General features: G+C 49.0%; 1 protein-coding gene across 2 annotated transcripts in view; it reads left to right on the forward strand.

The window, feature by feature from the left end:
• The first annotated feature begins 6,525 nt into the window (after positions 1 to 6,525).
• The window catches only part of LOC124688463 (G-type lectin S-receptor-like serine/threonine-protein kinase B120), a 29,472-nt gene continuing 17,200 nt past the window's right edge, over positions 6,526 to 18,797 (forward strand). For both annotated transcript variants that reach the window (XM_047222145.1, XM_047222150.1), the window contains exon 1: positions 6,526 to 6,565. The gene's annotated coding sequence lies outside the window, so the exon portion shown is untranslated. The remainder of the gene's footprint in view (positions 6,566 to 18,797) is intronic.

Below are 18,797 nucleotides of genomic sequence, written 5' to 3' on the forward strand. Positions count from 1 at the left end.
GCGTGTAGCACTCCTATTCTCACTCACTTACTAGTGGTGGAACAACCCACCTTATAAGGTGGTCTAACTTCCTCCCAACTTTCCATGTGGGACTAAACTTCCCACCTCTTGCCACACTCTAGTGAGCTGCCACCAACTTGGGCTCAAACTCATATGGCTGCCACTATGTGGGCTTTGAGATTTATAGGAAAAACTGAAATCTAATTTGGGCCACTAAAAGTGGGCCCAATATTTCAACAAATAATGCCCCGGATGTGAATAGGCTAGCGTTGATGATAGCTGTAATCAGTGCCTTTAACGAGAAGAGTCCATAGCCTTCTATTACTTCAGTTCCATCAGGGAAGAAGGCTAATCTGTATGCATGAGCCATCTGAATGTTCTGATTTAGTTCTTGTTGGTATTATCATAGTTTCTTACATGCCTCTAGACTTAGTCTAGTATTAGCAGGTCCAGATGTTCTTACTACACCCTGTAATTCCTGTTTGTTCTCCCGAAAATTCTCATTCACCTATTCCAAATAAACCTATTCATACTATCTTTTAAGGGTTTTACCCAGTTAGTTTCAGCTATTAAATTGGTTTATCTGTTACCTTATTGCATATTAAAATGATAGTATGAATCCTCATTTTTCAAGAACTTCTGTTTAAAGGTGCATATAATTCATTTGACTCACTCATCTAACTTTTTGTTTTAGTTCCCCGCAAAAAAAAAAAAAAAACTTTTTGTTTTAGTTTTAGCAGTCATGTTAAGGCTTTACTTGAGTTATCTGATCCAGTCATGATCCCAAGTTCCCAACTTGAGATAAAATGTGGCACAGGGGTTTACTCACTTTCCTAGAAATGAAAATGAATAATATTTGGCTTTATGTTTTCCTTCTTCATTTCCTTACTAATAAACAAGTTTCTAATATTTCTTATATTATGGTTAGGTACTTCGAATTAGGTGCCTCCTACTCCTAATCTCCTATGGGTAGTACTTTTTCCAGCACCGACGCAGTATGGCCACAGGATGGTGTGCATGGAAGATGACCAAGAGGAGTATTTGTAATAGGAGACGTTCTAAGGTTTGCAATGGAAGGTTTCTTATCTCTATGACGTGTGTGCCTCAGGCTTCAGGGTGATGAATGGGCACGTGCTGCTGCATTGCAGGTCAAACACTATAAGTACTGAATACATTTTCCAACCGGGCTTCCACCCCTTTCCATTGCATTAACGGAAATATAAGGTTCTGAAAATTACAACGAAAAAGAAGAAGGGGGTGGGGGTGGTAGGAGAAAGGAAGCGAGTCGGGGGCAGTATCAGGAAACCCACTATAAACATTCGCCATCGAATGCCTACTATGGGATTTTCACAGTTTCTAGGAGCAACTACCAGCAAACCAGGTGTTATGACCGGCCTGGTCTATCGCCGGAGGGGGCCCAGGGCATCCGCCTGTACTTGATCGGCACGCAGGGGATGACCTCTCCACCCCTGCCGCCGCCCCTCGCCGCGTACCCGGCCGTGCCGGCGGCCCCACCCACCCAGGGCGTGCCTGTGCCGCCCTTGGCCTCGCCGCCTCCGCTGCCATGGGCGCCGTGGCAGCCGGCCCCCAGCGTGGGCCCTGCATCGCTGCCCCAGGGCGTGCCCATCCAACGGGTGAAGTTCCCGCCGTCCCCCTCCCGGCTTCCGGCGTGGGTGACCGCGACGGAGCCCCCGCCCGTCTACTCGGCCGCACCGGCGCCGCCCCCCGTCTACACGGCCGCCGGGGACCCTCCGCGCCCGTCCTTCCCGGACCCGACGCACTCGCGCTTCGCGGAGCCCTCCGCGGTTCGCGCGGAGTACCCCGCCCAGGGCGCCGCCGGCCTCGCTCCCCCACGCTACGCCAAGCTGGACTTCGCCACGTATGACGGCGTCGAAGACCCCCTCAACTGGCTCAACCAGTGCGAGCAGTTCTTCCGGGGACAGCGCACCCTGGCTTCGGACCGGACGTGGCTCGCCTCGTACCACCTTTGCGGCGCCGCCCAGACGTGGTACTACTCCCTGGAGCAGGACGAGGGTGGCATGCCCCCATGGGACCGGTTCCGTGAGCTCTGCCTTCTCTGCTTCGGCCCCCCGATCCGGGGCAGCCGCTTGGCGGAACTTGGGCGTTTAGCGTTCACCACCACGGTGCAGGATTTCGCCGACCGCTTCCAGGCCCTCGCATGCCATGCGCCCGGCGTGACGGGCCAACAGCGCGCCGAGCTCTTCATTGGCGGCCTCCCGGACCACATCCGCGTGGACGTCGAGCTCCAGGCCCCGCAGGACCTCCAGACGGCGATGCACTACGCGCGCGCCTATGAGCGCCGCGCCCAGGCGGTTCAGCAGGCGCCCCTGCCCCGCGGCACCCGCGCCGCCCGGCCTCCTCCGACGGCCGCGGCTGCCACCCGCCCAGCTCCACATAGACAGACCGGCCCCGCCCCCGCGGCTACGCGCACGTTCCGCCGCATCACCCCGGCAGAGCAGCTCGAACGCCGCCGCCTTGGGCTCTGTTTCAATGCGACGACCCATATACACCCGGCCACGTGTGCCCCCGCCTCTTCTACCTGGAGACAGTTGATGTGGAGGAGGGCGACCCGACGACCGGGACGGTTGCCGCCGCGCCCGAGACGGCCGAGCCGCCCGACGCGGCTGCCACAGCCTTCGTCGTCTCTCTACACGCGCTCGCCGGCATCCGCCACGAGCGGACGATGCTGCTACCGGTCACTATCCAGGGCGAGCCTCTGGTGGCGCTGCTTGACACGGGGTCTACGCATAACTTTCTCCCCGCCGCCACTGTGCGCCACCTCGCGCTACAGCCGACGGGTGGGGATAACCTCCGCGTGACCGTGGCCAACGGTGACCGCCTTCACTGCCATGGGGTGGCCCAGCACGTACCCCTCACAATCGGCGACGAGCACTTCATCATCACATGCGCCGGCATCGACTTGGGCTGCTTTGACTTCATCCTGGGCGTCGACTTTCTGCGGACGCTCGGTCCCATCCTTTGGGACTTCGACGCCCTGACGATGACCTTCCGGCGCCAGGGGCGCCACATTCGCTGGGAGGGTCTCGGGGGCGCCTCCCCCGCTCCGCAGCTTCAGCTCGTCTCCGGGGCCGACGACGCCGAGCGCCCCCTCCTGACGCACCTCCTGCAGCAGCACGGCGCCATCTTCGAGGAGCCGCAGGGCCTGCCGCCCCCACGAGCGTGTGACCATCGCATCCACCTGGTCCCGGGGTCGGCACCAGTGGCGGTACGCCCATACCGCTACCCCCAGCTGCAGAAGGACGAGCTGGAGCGCCAGTGCACGCTCATGCTGGCGGCAGGCATCATCAGGATCTCCACGTCCCCGTTCTCCGCGCCGGTGTTGTTGGTGCGCAAGTCGGATGGCACGTGGCGCTTCTGCATCGACTACCGCGCCCTCAACGCCCTCACGCTCAAGGACAAGTTCCCGATTCCGGTGGTCGATGAGCTGTTTGACGAGCTCCACGGGGCGCGGTTCTTCACCAAGCTCGACTTTCGCTCCGGCTATCATCAGGTGCGCATGCACCCGGAGGACATCGCCAAGACGGCGTTCCAGACACACCATGGCCACTTCGAGTTCGTGGTGATGCCTTTCGGCCTCACCAACGCGCCTGCGACTTTCCAGGCCCTGATGAACGACGTACTTCGCCCATACTTACGCTGTTTTGTGCTGGTTTTTTTCGATGACATTTTGATCTACAACGCATCATGGGCGGAGCACCTGCAGCATATCGCCATCGTCTTCAACGAGCTTCGAGCGCATCGACTTCACCTTAAGAGTTCGAAGTGCTCGTTTGCGACGACCTCGGTGGCCTATCTCGGTCACGTCATCTCCGCCGACGGGGTGGCGGCTGTCGCCGCCTGGCCGATGCCGCGTTCACCACGCGCCCTACGCGGGTTCCTGGGCCTCGCCGGCTACTACCGGAAGTTCATCCGGGAGTTTGGCATCATCGCCTCGCCACTCACGCGCCTGCTGCGGCGCGATGCCTTCGCTTGGGACGACGAGGCTACCGCTGCCTTCGAGGCCCTCAAGGGGGCCCTTACGACGGGTCCCGTCCTCCAGATGCCGGACTTCGACAGGCCGTTCATCGTCGACTGCGACGCCTCCGTGGCAGGGTTCGGCGCCGTCCTTCACCAGGGCGACGGGCCGCTCGCCTACTTCAGCCGACCGTTTGCCGCACGCCACCTCAAGCTTGCGGCGTACGAGCAGGAACTCATTGGCTTGGTCCAGGCCGTCCGCCACTGGCGTCCCTACCTATGGGGGCGCTCGTTCCGCGTACGTACGGACCACTATAGTCTTAAGTTCCTCTTGGACCAGCGGCTGTCAACGGTGCCCCAGCACCAATGGATCAGCAAGCTGTTTGGCTTCGACTTCACGGTGGAGTACCGTCCTGGGTGCCTCAACACGGTGGCCGATGCCTTGTCCCGCCGCGATGCCGATCCCGACGCTGCCGAGGGAGTCTCGGACGGACGCCTGCTATGCATCCGCTCGGGGCCTTCATTCGCCCTCTTCGACCGCATCCGGCAGGCGACCGTGTCCGCGCTGGACGCCCAGCTTCTGCGGCAGCAGCTCGACGCGGGTGAGCTGGACGACCCCTGGCGCTTCGTCGATGATCTTCTCCTCCACGGGCGCCACGTGTTCGTTCCCGACCACGATGACCTCCGCCACCAGGTGCTGCTCTTGGCGCATTCCGCGGGTCATGAGGGTGTCCAGAAGACACTCCACCGTCTGCGCGCGGACTTCTACGTCCCTGGCGATCGGGCCATGGTCCAGGATTGGGTGCGTTCGTGTGAGACGTGCCAGCGCAACAAGACGGAGACTTCGCATCCGACTGGCGTCTTGCAGCCGCTTGACGTTCCCTCGCAGGTGTGGGCCGACATTTCCATGGACTTCATCGAGGGCCTTCCAAAGGTGGGCGGCAAGTCTGTCATCCTCACGGTGGTTGACCGCTTCTCCAAGTACGCCCACTTCACCGCGCTTGGCCATCCCTACACGGCATCATCGGTGGCCCGTGCCTTCTTCGACGGTATTGTCCGCCTACACGGGTTTCCCTCGTCCATCGTGTGTGACCGGGATCCGGTGTTCACGCGGCACGTATGGCAGGATCTCTTCCGCATGGCCGGGGTCCAACTCCGGTTCAGCACGGCGTTCCACCCCCAGACGGACGGCCAGTCCGAGGTGGTCAATAAGGTGATCGCCATGTATTTGCGCTGTGTTACAGGTGATCGCCCTCGCGCTTGGGTGGATTGGCTTGCATGGGCGGAGTACTGCTACAACACCTCCTACCACTCTGCCCTGCGCGCTACGCCATTCGAGGTGGTCTACGGTCGGCCACCGCCGCCTATTCTGCCGGTGGACCCGGCGGCGGCGCGGACGGTGGCAGCTGGCGAGCTCATCCGCGCTCGCGACGAGATGCTGGCCGAGGTGCGGCAGCGTCTTGTCCAGGCTCAGCAGGTCGCCAAGCACTACTATGACGGGCGTCACCGCGATGTTGAGTACGCGGTGGGCGACTGGTTTGCTCTCACCAGTCCCTCGACCCGCGTGCCAAGCGCAAGCTTGGTCCGCGCTATCCGGGGCCCTTCGTCATCGTGGAGCGGATTGGGACATTGGCGTACCGACTTCAGTTGCCTGAGGGGGGCCGCATTCACGACGTCTTCCACGTGGGGCTGCTGAAGCCCTATCGCGGTGATCCGCCGGTGGCCACTCCACCACTCCCGCCAACGGCAGAGGGTTGTCTGCTTCCCAGCCCGGCCAAGGTGCTCCGCGCTCAGCGACGTCGTGATATTTGGCACTTGTTGGTGCAGTGGGAGGGCCTTTCCGAGGAAGAGGCGACTTGGGAACCACACGAGGCGTTTCAGCAGCATTATCCAGACTACCAGCTCGAGGACGAGCTGTTTGCGCAGGCGGGGAGAGATGTTATGACCGGCCTGGTTTACCGCCGGAGGGGGCCCACTGGCCCGGCCGTCCAGGCTTAGTTAGGGGCTTAGCCCAATTAGCAGATTAGGGTTTCGCAGTTTCTCTTATAAATACAAGTTGTAATAGACAAGATCAGGTAAGCAATAAACAATCTTTTGTTGCCGACTCCCTCAGGAGTCGGAGTCCCCAAACCCTAGCCGCCTCCCTGCCGTGTGCGCCGCCTCTCCCCAAGCCGCGCGACGGCGCCCTGCCGCAGGCGCCCTCGCCTCCGCACGCACGCCATCCCCTCCTTCCCCTACAATCTCCGCCCTAGGCCTGGTAGACACGCTGGTTCTACCACCAGGGGACAAAACACAAAATGAAAACAACTACATTTTCTGGCTGAAGGTCAGAAGAAGCGGAGCGGTCTAGTCTTTAGCACATCATGTCCTTGTAATCATCGGCATAGAGCTTGGACCAGCAGCAGTAGTTCGGCCAGCGAAGATGGAAGAAGCAGTGGTCATCAGCTTCGCGGCGCCATCAGCCAGACAACCCTTGTCACTGCCCTCTTGAAGACCTGCCCAGTACAACAGCAAAGATATAGAGAAGAAGGAAATCTCACTTGGTGATCTCAAGATATGTTTCTCAAAGGTAACTTTGTTTCTAATGTTCCAGATAGCCCAAAAGATAGAAATAATAAGGATCACATAGAACTACTCGATGTGAGGAATATAGGAGTCAAACCAAGCAATAGCCTGCCAGAAATTATTGGGCACACAATGGGCACCCATTGTAGTACCAAGAACACCCCAAACCACTTTCGAAGTACTGCAAGTGAAAAAAAAGATGGTCACATGTTTCAACATGGTTACAAAAGGAACATAAGGGAGACCCTGCCCAATTCCTTTTTCTCATGTTCTCCCTGGTTAGGATAGCATCTTGACAAAGCTGCCACATGAAAGTCTTATTTTTTAGAGGCATTTTTGCTTTCCATATCCAACTATTACGAGAACCAGCAAGGTTTTTTTCAAGTATTTTGTAGAAAGATTTGGTGGAGAACATAGAGTTTTTATTAAGGGACCAGGAAATCTTATCATTCTCATTAGATAACGGCAGCATACCAATTTTTTCAATAATGGAATTCCATTGAACAAGCAACTCCCCACGAAGTTGTCTGCGGAAAGGAATAGCAAAGTTTGCATCGATGATGGTTTTAATAGAGCAATCCTGGAGTTGACAGAGGTCATATAGAGTAGGGAAATGCTCGCAATAGGGTCGGTTATCCAGCAAAGGATCTTTCCAAAGTCTAGTAATGTCCCCATTCCCCAAATTCATTTTTCTGCCAGCAAAATAAGTATCTTTTAACTTTAAGGAGTGCTTTCCAGCAAGGGGAGTCATTGAATCTAGCTACAACAGTAGCCACTATTTTGGTCCTCAAGTATTTAGCTTTAACAATATCTTGCCAGAGGCCATTCTCAGTCTCGAGCTTCCACCACCACTTACAAAGGAGGCTAACATTTTGTTTTCTCAAGTCCTTAACACCTAGACCACCTTTGCATTTAGATCTACAAACCCTACACCATTTCACCATATAGTATCCTCTTTTATGCTTCTTACCATGCCAAAAGAAACGACGTCTATGTTTATCCAAACGTTCAATGAAAGTTTTGTTTAACAAGAACATAGCCATGATATAAGAAGGACGGTTAGACAAGCAGGAATCAACAAGAGTAAGTCTTCCACCCGAAGAGGAAGCACCACCTTTCGAGGCATCTAGTTTTTTCACAAACTTTTCATCAATGAACTGGAGGTCACAATTCTTTAGGCATCTGAAGGAGACAGACATACCCAAGTATTTCATAGGCAAGGTGCCAACCTGGCACCCAAACATAGAAGAATATTCATTTGCAACCTCATTGTCACCACCAATGAGGAAAATTTCACTTTTATTTTTAACCCAGACATGAGCTCGAAAAGGTACAGGAGAAGCTTTAGGTTTAGCGCCTTCTCAAAGTCATGTGAGATACAGAGGAAAGTATCATCCGCGTATTGCGTAATGGCCACACCATTTTCAATCAGATCGGGGGCAAGCCCGACTACCAAGCCATTAGACCGAGCCTTAATGACCATCTTGGTCAAGCATTGGACAACCGAGTTGAAAAGAAAAGGAGAAAGGGGGTCTCTCTGCCGCACGCCTTTAGCACTTTGAAAATAGGGACCCATCACGTTATTTATTGTTAAGAATTTGTTCGATCTTACTGCAGCAAAAATCACCAAACCCCATGGCCCGTTGGCTTAGAAGGAAATTCCAATTAACCTCATCGAAAGGTTTTTCGAAGTCAAGCTTGAAAATGATACCAATATGATTCTTAACATGCGTGTGATGCATTATTTCATGAAGAGACATAATGCCATCCACAATGTTTCTTTTTTTCATAAAAGCATTTTGATTGATACTAATGATCTTGTCAAGGAAAGGTTCAACTCTACTTGTCAAAACTTTAGTCAGGAGCTTGTAAATGCATCTTAGGAGACAAATGGGCCTGTATTGTCTGATTTGATTAGCATCAGAAATTTTTGGAAGCAAGGTGATAATGCCATAGTTGAGTCTCTGCACATCAAGGTTTCCAGCATGGAAAGCATAGAATAAGTGCATAAAATCTTCCTTAACAATCTCCCAACAGTGCTGGTAAAATTTTATAGGAATGTTATCAGGGCCAGGGGCGTTGTTTTTCTTCATCGAAAAAAGAGCTTCTTTGACTTCTTCCATGGTAAAAGGTTTACTTAACACTTCATTATCCCCGTCATCTAGTTTCTCATGTCGACCCCAAGCATCATGATCGATTGGGAAAATGTTGCCAGGAGCTGGGCCAAACAAATTTTTATAATAGGAGGTGGCATGTTCAATGAGCATATCAGTCCCTTCTATATTAACCCCATTATCATTTAAAGAGAACATAGTATTCTTCCTTTTTCGACCATTTTCCACACGATGGAAATAGCTGGTGTTCAAATCACCTTCCAGGAGCCATTTTTCATGAGCCTTCTGGTACCAATGTAACTCCTCATCAGCGTATATTTTCATAAGCTCAACTGAAATCTAAGTTTTCCTAACGCTCAGGTCAGGGGGCAACTCATTGGCTTCTTCCAAGGTTTCAATAGAGGCAAGCTCTTCTTTAATCTCCATTTTCCTTTTTCTAGTATGACCGTAAAGATTCGAGCCCCAACCCTTAAAGAATTTTTTAAAATGTTTCAACTTAATGTTGAAAATATCGATAGGATCAGTGTTATAAACAGGTTTATTCCAAATATCAGCGATAGAGGGAAGGAACTCCTCATTTTGGAACCAGGAAATGTCAAATCTAAGTCTCTCGACTTAGCAGTATTATTGGGCAAAGAGCCAGAGTCTAGCAATAAGGCATTATGATCCGATAAATCTCTAACCAGGTTCCTTACAAAAACTAAGGGGAATAAATCTTCCCAATCAGGAGACATGAGAATTCTGTCAAGTTTTTCAAGGGTAGGGGTAGCATGCTTATTGGACCAGGTATATTTACCACCATGCATGAAGATCTCTCTGAGCCCCAGGGTATGAATCATCGAATTGAACAAGTCAGAGGAATGAGAGTTGATAAAATTGGTATTATTCTCCCCACTATGTCTCAGAATTTTGAAATCACCTCCCACAATAAAGGGCATAAACAAACCATGAAAAAAGGAGGCAAGTTCAGTTAAAAACTCAGTTTTATTTTCCTCATGAGCCGCCCCATAAACAACTATTAGGGCCCAGTTACATTTCTTATTTTTATCCCAGAGAATAAATTGTAACATGTATTTTCCAGATTTGAAAGCGCTCACATATAGGGAGTCATTTTTAATTCCACATAGGATGCCACCAGATTTTCCTCTAGAAGGGATCCATTTTCAAAAGTAATTATTGATAGGGTCCAAGGTCCTGAAAAAACTCATTTTATAGTCTTTTTCATTGTTTCCTGAATGCCAATGAAATCAAGGGAGTAATCATGCATCATATCCTTAATACAAGCAACTACACCTTTTTTCCCCACACTTCCACTGTTCCAAAAAGCCTCTTTCATTTGTAACGAGAAGGTTTGACTCTGTTTCTGATAACCGGAGCATGTGCAGATTTGTTATCAGGTGAACAAGAGCTCTTTTTTTTTGACTTCTGGTATTAGGCCTCGAAATAACCACCACAGATTTTTTCCTAGCAGATTTGCGTTTTTTACTCTCAACAACAGTAAAAGGTTCCTCATTATCCGAGGTCTCTACCCAATCCAAAGAAAGAGGAGTAGCTTCCCCGGTATTGTTCTAAATGAAAAGAGTAGAAGCAGGGGTCTTAACATTATCATTTTTACTAGAAAGGTCATTTCTAGCAGTTTCTAAATCTCTAAGAATACCGAATGCCGCAAAATCATTATCAGGAATTCTAACCCCCATCTTACAGGCTCTAAGCATCAGTTCATTATTTGAAAGAGCGAAGAAAGAGTATTACAGGAGGGATTAGAAGGAGCATCAGTACCTTCCAGGCTCCTTTTCTTGGCGACATTGGAGACCTTTTCCATGATATTCTCATTGGCATGAGGTTGGATCCTAGCGCTGAACCTTGTGAAAACAGCGTCTGGACAGTGAAGTCAGCATCATTGTTATCTTCAGGAGGAGTTTCAGGCGACTGGACCATATAAGCAGGAGAACCATCCAGGGGAGATTTTCACCATCAGAGACTTCAGTGATAGACGGCAGGGGAGGCCAAGCATCAGAAGGAAGCTTTTGAGTAAAAGGGAGACACTGAGACTGTGGGAGAGGAGACATGCTCATTTTGGAGAATAGGACAGGGGACCAGCCAGCTGTCCAGAGGACTTGGAGTACCGGCCATCATAGCAGCATCATGTTCCTTATTCATTGTTTCAATCAGAAGATCACGATCTTCAACATTTTCTTCCTCAGAGTCTCGCTCCTCAGTATAGGCATCTTCAGTTACCGCAACGACATTCTCAGAAATGATATCACAAGTTCTCCCATGCCTTACAGAGTCGGTTTGACTGCCTCCACCTTGAATTTCTGAGGATTCTTATCTGTGCGCCTCTGCTCAAATCTAGCTCTCTTAGGGGACGGAGCACCAGAGCTTGCGCCAACTGTGATAGTAGTGCTGTTCTTAGGAGGGCCACCAACAATGATCTTGTCAATCGCATAGAAGAAGTCGTAGAAATTGTCTCCAAGGCCACCTTCAGCAGAATCAGGGATCAGCTCCACATCCCGACAGCCAATCAAGACCCTAACATACTCAGGCTTATGAAGAGTAGCAGCATCCAAGTCCAGGGAGACACCGACCAGGGAACCAGCATAGAAGGCAGTTTCTTCAATTCTTTTGTCCAAAGGGATATTACTAATTTTCACTCAGGCTTTTTGAAGAACAGCCTTAGCACCCACAGACGTTGTCCAGGCAGAGAGTCGTACAGTAGCTTCAACAATCTTAAGGCGCATCGATGAACCATAATATACAGCTCTCTCCACCTCCCTTGGCGTGGGGAATCTCATGATGAATTGACTGGGACCAATAGTTCTTGCAGTGCATCTCCAACTTTCACCAAAAGCAATGTTGAATTCGTGTTCAATCTCCCTATGAGTAGCACATCCCTCAATCACGGTGATCACCACACTACTAGCCCTTTCCTTGTTTTGCTTAGCAGTACTTTTGTTAGGCATGAAGAAGAAACCACGACCAGGAGATTGGAAGCCGCACATCGAAGGAATACATTCCCAAGGAAGGATCACTTGGCAAATTTGGGAAATGTGACCCATGCGCTTGCATCGCTCGCAGTGAATGGTGGGACAGCGAGCAGTATAGTGCCCCTTAATGTTGCAATTGAGACAAGGAGGATCAGCAGCCGCCATAGGGAGATTGGCCGCACCCCCATTACCAGCACCCGCAACACCACCGGAAGCAGGGGAATTCGCTTCCTGGCGTCGCTGATCCGAGCCACGCGTAGCAGCTTCCCAGCAATCACTAGATTGTTGTGAGCCGGAGCCGCGTAGGTTGTTGGAGGAGGTTTGAGCAGCCTCCTCGCGCTGCCAGACGTGACGCCCACGACCTCGTTTCACAGGAGGCTGGCCGCGATTCCCCCTCCCCGCTCTGAATCTGTCGCCACCATCACCCATCGGCCGCGGGGGGAAGCCGCCACTTGAGCGAACGAGCGAGGATCTCCGGCGACCTTACCACGCCACCAACCGAAGGAGACAGCAGTGGGGATTGGTCTAGGAGATGGAACCCTAGCCTCGGACCAGAAGTGGTCGAAAATGGAATCGAGAACTGACCAGGAGGCGGCGCCGCTGGAAGGAGTAGGAGCCGAGTTAGGGTTACCTGGTCCTATGTAATATCCCAGGTTTAGAGGCTATAAAATGAGAGAACACCAAAGTGTGCATTGCATTCATGCATAGAAAATCCGGGGGATTTTCGCGCTTTCAAATAAAACTTACCACGATGACTCGAAGTTTCACTTGACTTGCTGGAATTGAAGTAGATCATCAAGTCAAGCGCTACAAACTTCACTGTGATCTTTGCTAAACCTTGTTTTGGGTAGAGATGATTTGATCTATGGATTAGATCAAATGGAATTATATTTACAACAACACATTCTTTAAGAATCAACCCCTAACTTATTAACACTTAAAAGTTAGCAACTACCTTTGTGTGTAATTTAATTCACTTATAAATAAGGTAAACCACAGGGTCTAAAGTGCATAAAAGCCACACATTCTTATTTAAATCATAACTTATTAAATACATGGAATATCATAAAACTAAATCCATTTACATTACGAATTATAGTTCAAACTATTTGAATAAAACTAACTATGAGTATTTTGAAACTCATATGATCATGCCTAGATGAAATCAAACACCAACTATCCAAAATGGAGAAATAACCCTCAACCTTAACCTTTTTACCAATATTATAAGGTAAATCCAATCAAAGATGGTATGATGACTCATCCACAATAATAAAACCATACACATGATATTTAGTAGCAAATGCCACTTGGCTATCCAAAAATAAATCATATGAGAGGATAATCTCTATGCCATGTGGGATGAAAATATCTACATGACTTGCTTTCCAAGCTTTGCCACCTCATGATCAAAGGATTGCTATGGATGAGGGCATGACAACCAAGCACCTTACTCATCCAACCAACACAAGAGTCACCACCTATGTGTCATGACACTAGAGCTTGCCCAAGCCTATAAATAGAGCCACACCCTTCACCCCTTTGCTCATCTTGTAGCATGATACATGGGAACAAACACATAGAGCCACTCCATATGAATTAGCTAGGATCAAGATGAAGAAGCTAGGAGGTGGAGGCATACCACAAGATGCAGGTTTATCAGATTTCCTGAAGAACAAGTTACAGAAGATACCAAGGTAGAATTCCTAGGCAAACCATATATTTAGAGGATCATATCATCATCTCTTAAGTAGGACCTTAGGTTATTCCAAGACATTGAGAAGTGAGAGAAGTTATAATACTAACCATAGCCATGTTCATACAAGAATATTAGAGAAGTACTAATCCTAGTTGTTCAAGTCAATATTTGATCTTGGAGGTGAGAACCCTATTCCAATAACAATACCTTAGGAAACCAATTCCATAATCATCACAACTTGGTATTAATTATAAACCCTAAGAATCTAGGATGAGTGTGATGAGAGGAATATTAAAGAGGAATTAATGAGGAATGAGTAGATCTTGTCTAATGCATGATTATACCTTGTAGATTTAGATCATAAGTTAAATGATAAGGGGTTGCCCGATCTTCTCAGTAAGCGACGGGTGTTGATGAACACGTGATGGTAGCAGCGGATGAAATCGATGATGATGAGGAGGGTAACTTGTATGACGCCGACGAAGTCTCTCGATTGATTCCTGATGCCAACGCAACAGCTCTCAACCCTGCAAGATATTCGCAACTCCACACACTTGCGCACGTAGCCGCCGACCACGAAGCGGTAGATTGCAATCTTCTAATCCCCAATGGAACAGCAGATCACACAAACTTTCGGTAGTATAAAACTCCGGATCGCAACGAATTGGAGAGTTGGGGAACAATAGTTTTGCTTAGCAAACAACTATGAACTAGGGTTTATCTTAAACGTGGTCTAAAGCAGCTAGGGGGTCGTCCAAGGCACTTATATAGGCGTCCGGGACGAGTTCTGGTCGAAAAATACAAGTAAAACCGACCCGGAATAGATCCGGTCGAGACGGACTCGGACCGGTCCGGTGCGGGATCCGGTCGACCGGGCTGTGGACCGGGCGGGCCGGTCCGTGGTCCGGTCAACCGGTCGGAAACCGGGAAACTGCGAAGTTTCCGGTTTCGCCCGGTACGATAAATTTCCTCCGGTTGGCGGCCGGTTGTCGACCGGTCGACCGGGCCAGGGACCGGGCTGGCCGGTCTGGGGGCCGGTCTGACCGGGTTCTGGACCGGCCTGGACTTCTTCTTCTCCTCTCGCGCATGCCTCCCGCTCCTCCCTCGCGCGTCCATGAGATATCTTCATGTCCAGCTCCATGTCCAGCTTCACGGCCCTCTTGACGTCCGTCTTCATGTCCAGCTGCTCCTCTCCTCGTGCGATGCTTGTCTCTTCTTGATACCTGATGGTACATAAGTAATAGGACTTAGGTAGTATAAAGTTCTCATCAATCAAAGTATCGTTTAGGAACAAGTTCACCTGTTGTTTAAGTAGCTTCGCACGAGCTCTTGTAATTGGTCCAATCCGAACTTCATTGGACTTGAGCTTCACAGCCGGGTTCATCTTCATTTGCTAATGACGGAGGTAGTAGTGAGGTAGGGATGTCCTCATCATCTCCCCCCTTCAAAAGGCGTCGACCCCGACGCTCCAAGGTCTTCTCCGTCATATGGTGTCAAATCAGCAACATTGAAAGAATTACGGACACCAAACTCATCAACTGGAAGATCTATCGAGTATGCATTATCATTGATCTTGGCAAGCACTTTGTAAGGACCAGCACCACGAGGCTTCAACTTAGACTTCCGCAGCTTCGGGAACCTATCCTTGCGAAAATGTACCCAGACCATATCACCAGGCTTGAACAACATCTCTTTGCGCTTCTTGTTCATCCTTGCAGCATTGCTCTTGCCTTTCTTCTCGATCAACTCTTTAGTCTTCACATGAATCTTACGCACAAAATCTGCCCTCTTGGATGCCTCCATATTAACTCTCTCATGTATGGGCAAAGGCAACAAGTCAAGTGGAGTAATGGGTTTGAAACCATACACCACCTCAAAAGGACACAACTCCGTGGTAGAATGTACCGCCCTGTTGTAAGCAAACTCCACATGCGGCAAACACTCTTCCCACTCCTTCAGGTTCTTCTTGATCATGGATCTCAATAGTTGTGACAAGGTTCGATTCACCACCTCGGTTTGACCATCAGTTTGGGGATGACAAGTAGTGCTGAATAGTAGCTTTGTCCCCAGCTTTCCCCAAAGTGTCTTCCGAAGTAGCTCATGAACTTCACATCACGATCGAAACAATAGTCTTCGGGACTCCATGTAGTCGAACAATCTCCCCGAAAAACAGGTTAGCAATATGCGACGCATCGTCGCTTTTGTGGCGAGCAATAAAGTGTGACATTTTAGAAAATCTGTCCACTACCACAAATATAGAATCATGGCCTCTTTTAGTACGCGGCAAACCCAACACAAAATCCATACTAATATCTTCCCAAGGTGTAGTAGGTGCCGGTAACGGAGTATACAAACCGTGAGGCTTCAGCTTGGACTTGGACTTGTTGCAAGTAATGCACCTCTTCACATACCTGTCCACGTCCCGCCTCATCTTTGGCCAATAAAAATGATCAGCGAGCATGAGTAGCGTCTTCTCACGCCCAAAGTGACCCATCAAACCTCCAGCATGTGATTCCTGCAATAAGAGCAAACGCACAGACGATTCTGGAACACATAGTTTGTTAGCTCTAAACAAGAACCCATCGTGTATGTGATATTTTTCCCATGCTTTACCCATAACACACAAGCGGTACGGTTCAGCAAAATCATGATCAGTCGCATATAAATCACATAACACCTCTAATCCAGGAATTTTAACATCAAGATGGGTTAATAGCATAGTCTTCCTAGATAGAGCATCGGCAACAATATTATCTTTTCCCTTCTTATGCTTAATAATGTACGGAAAAGATTCAATAAACTCAACCCACTTAGCAAGACGCCTATGCAAAGTAGATTGGGCTTTCGGATATTTCAAAGCTTCATGATCGGAATGTATGATAAATTCTTTTGGCCACAAGTAATGTTGCCAAACCTCAAGAACTCTAATTAAAGCATACAATTCTTTATCATATATAGGATAGTTCAACTTAGCACCGGAAAGTTTCTCGGAAAAATATGCAATTGGGCGACCCTCTTGCATCAACACACCACCAATTCCAATACCACTAGCATCACATTCAATCTCAAATTGCTTATTGAAATCAGGAAGTGCAAGCAACGGTGCAGAAGTTAACAATCGTTTCAGTTCATCAAAAGCATGATCTTGGGCAACGCCCCACTCAAAGACAACACCCTTTTTAGTCAATTCATTCAAAGGTGCAGCAATAGTAGAAAAATTGGGCACAAAACGGCGATAAAACCCAGCTAGACCATGAAAACTCCTAACTTGACTCACATTCATGGGAGTAGGCCAATTTTGAATAGCTTCAATTTTAGACACATCTACTTCTACTCCATGCTTAGAGACAACATAACCCGGAAATATGACCTTATCTTTGCAAAATGTGCACTTCTCAAGATTACCATAGAGTTTACTATCACGCAACACTTGCAAAACATGTCGAATATGTATAATATGATCAGATTCATTGCGGCTGTAGATTAATATGTCATCAAAATACACAACCACAAACTTGCCAATAAAATCACGCAAAACATGGTTCATCGAGTCTCATGAAAGTGCTAGGTGCATTAGTCAAACCAAAAGGCATTACTAACCACTCATATAAACCAAATTTTGTTTTAAAGGCGGTTTTCCACTCATCCCCTTCTTTCATCCTAATTTGATGATAACCACTACGCAAATCAATTTTAGTGAAAACAGCAGCACCACTCAATTCATCTAGCATATCCTCTAAACGGGGAATAGGATGACGATATCGAATAGTAATGTTGTTTATCGCTCTACAATCTACGCACATACGCCATGTACCATCTTTCTTAGGAACAAGAATAACAGGAACAGAACAAGGACTAAGGCTTATGCGGATATAACCTTTGTCGAGTAGCGCTTGTACTTGCTTCTGTATCTCCTTCGTCTCTTCGGGGTTCGTTCTATATGGCACCCTATTGGGCAGCGATGCTCCGGGGATCAAGTCAATTTGATGCTCAATACCTCGCAATGGTGGAAGTCCTGCGGGTACCTCTTCCGGAAACACGTCGCTGAATTCCTGCAAAACATTAGAAACACCAAGAGGAAGAGGGGTCATGTCGTTAGAAACCAAAACCGTACCCCGGTACATGAGCACAAGAGGCATGGCTGTAGGATCCTCACTAAATTCTCTCATGTCTTGTTTGGTGGCTAATGAGACTAAGGAATTCATTCTCTCACTTTTCGTTATATCACTCACGGCATTACAATTCTCTCGCCTATCTATGGATGCATCCTCCAAGTTCACTTCAATCTTCTGACGAGACTCATTGACAATTTGCTGCGGTGACATAGGCTGTAAGTTAATTTTCTTGCCCTTGAACTCCAAGTGATATGTATTGGCGCGGCCATTGTGTTGCACGAACGGTCATAGAGCCATGGCCGGCCCAACGAGCAGGTGACAAACCGTCATAGGAACCACATCAAAATCAATGGAATCCTTATACGGTCCAATCTCAAAATCAACTCGCACCATGTGGCTCACCTTCATCTCACCATTATTGCTCAACCACTGAATATAATATGGATGCGGGTGCGGTAGATACTTCGGTTTCAGCTTGGCACATAACTCTTTGCTTGCTAGATTGCGACAACTCCCGCCATCAATAATGACCTTGCAAGCTTTATCAGGACCAACTAGTGCCTTTGTTTGGAACAAATTACAGCGTTGTGTAGATGCACTTGACTGCACATTAAGAACACGTCTGCGAGACAACAATAGTTTGAGCTTCAGAAGGGAAAGCATCAAAACCATCACTATCATAATCATCCTCATCTGGAGCATTTGGATCAACATCATCTCCAGTTTCATACTCATTGTCCTCATTAATGATCATAACTTTGCGATTAGGACAATCCTTCTTGAAGTGACCCTTGCCACCACATGTATGACAAACCATATCACGGTTGCGCGCTGTCGACATGTTAGAACTAGTTCCACTTGCTGCAGGAGCGGGCTTCTTTGTGTTGGTGACACTAGAGACCGGCTTGCTAGACGAAGAAGGAACATCCGCAGGGCGCGTAGATGGCGCCATGGAGGGCGGCGCGCGGGGTGTGTAACGCCCAGCGCATGTAGCACGGCCCTTCATTTGCGGTTCTTCAGCCAAGCGTGACTCAGCTTCTCTTTCATGATGTAGCAACTCATTCATAGTAGCATAAGTGTGATGACGCACAATACCCTTGATGTTAAATCTGAGACCATTCAGAAATCGCTGTAGTGTCATCTCAAGGGATTCTCGGACACGGGCACGCTGCATAAGCATCTCCATCTCCATGTAGTAAGCATCAACTGTCAACACACCTTGTTTCAATTGGGTCAACTTGTCAAAGACGGAACGCAAGTAATTGGTAGGCACAAAACGAGCTCTCATTGCCGCCTTCATAGCACGCCATGTGATAATAGG

The sequence above is a fragment of the Lolium rigidum genome, chromosome 1, assembly GCF_022539505.1.
Source record: "Lolium rigidum isolate FL_2022 chromosome 1, APGP_CSIRO_Lrig_0.1, whole genome shotgun sequence".
NCBI lineage: Eukaryota > Viridiplantae > Streptophyta > Magnoliopsida > Poales > Poaceae > Lolium > Lolium rigidum.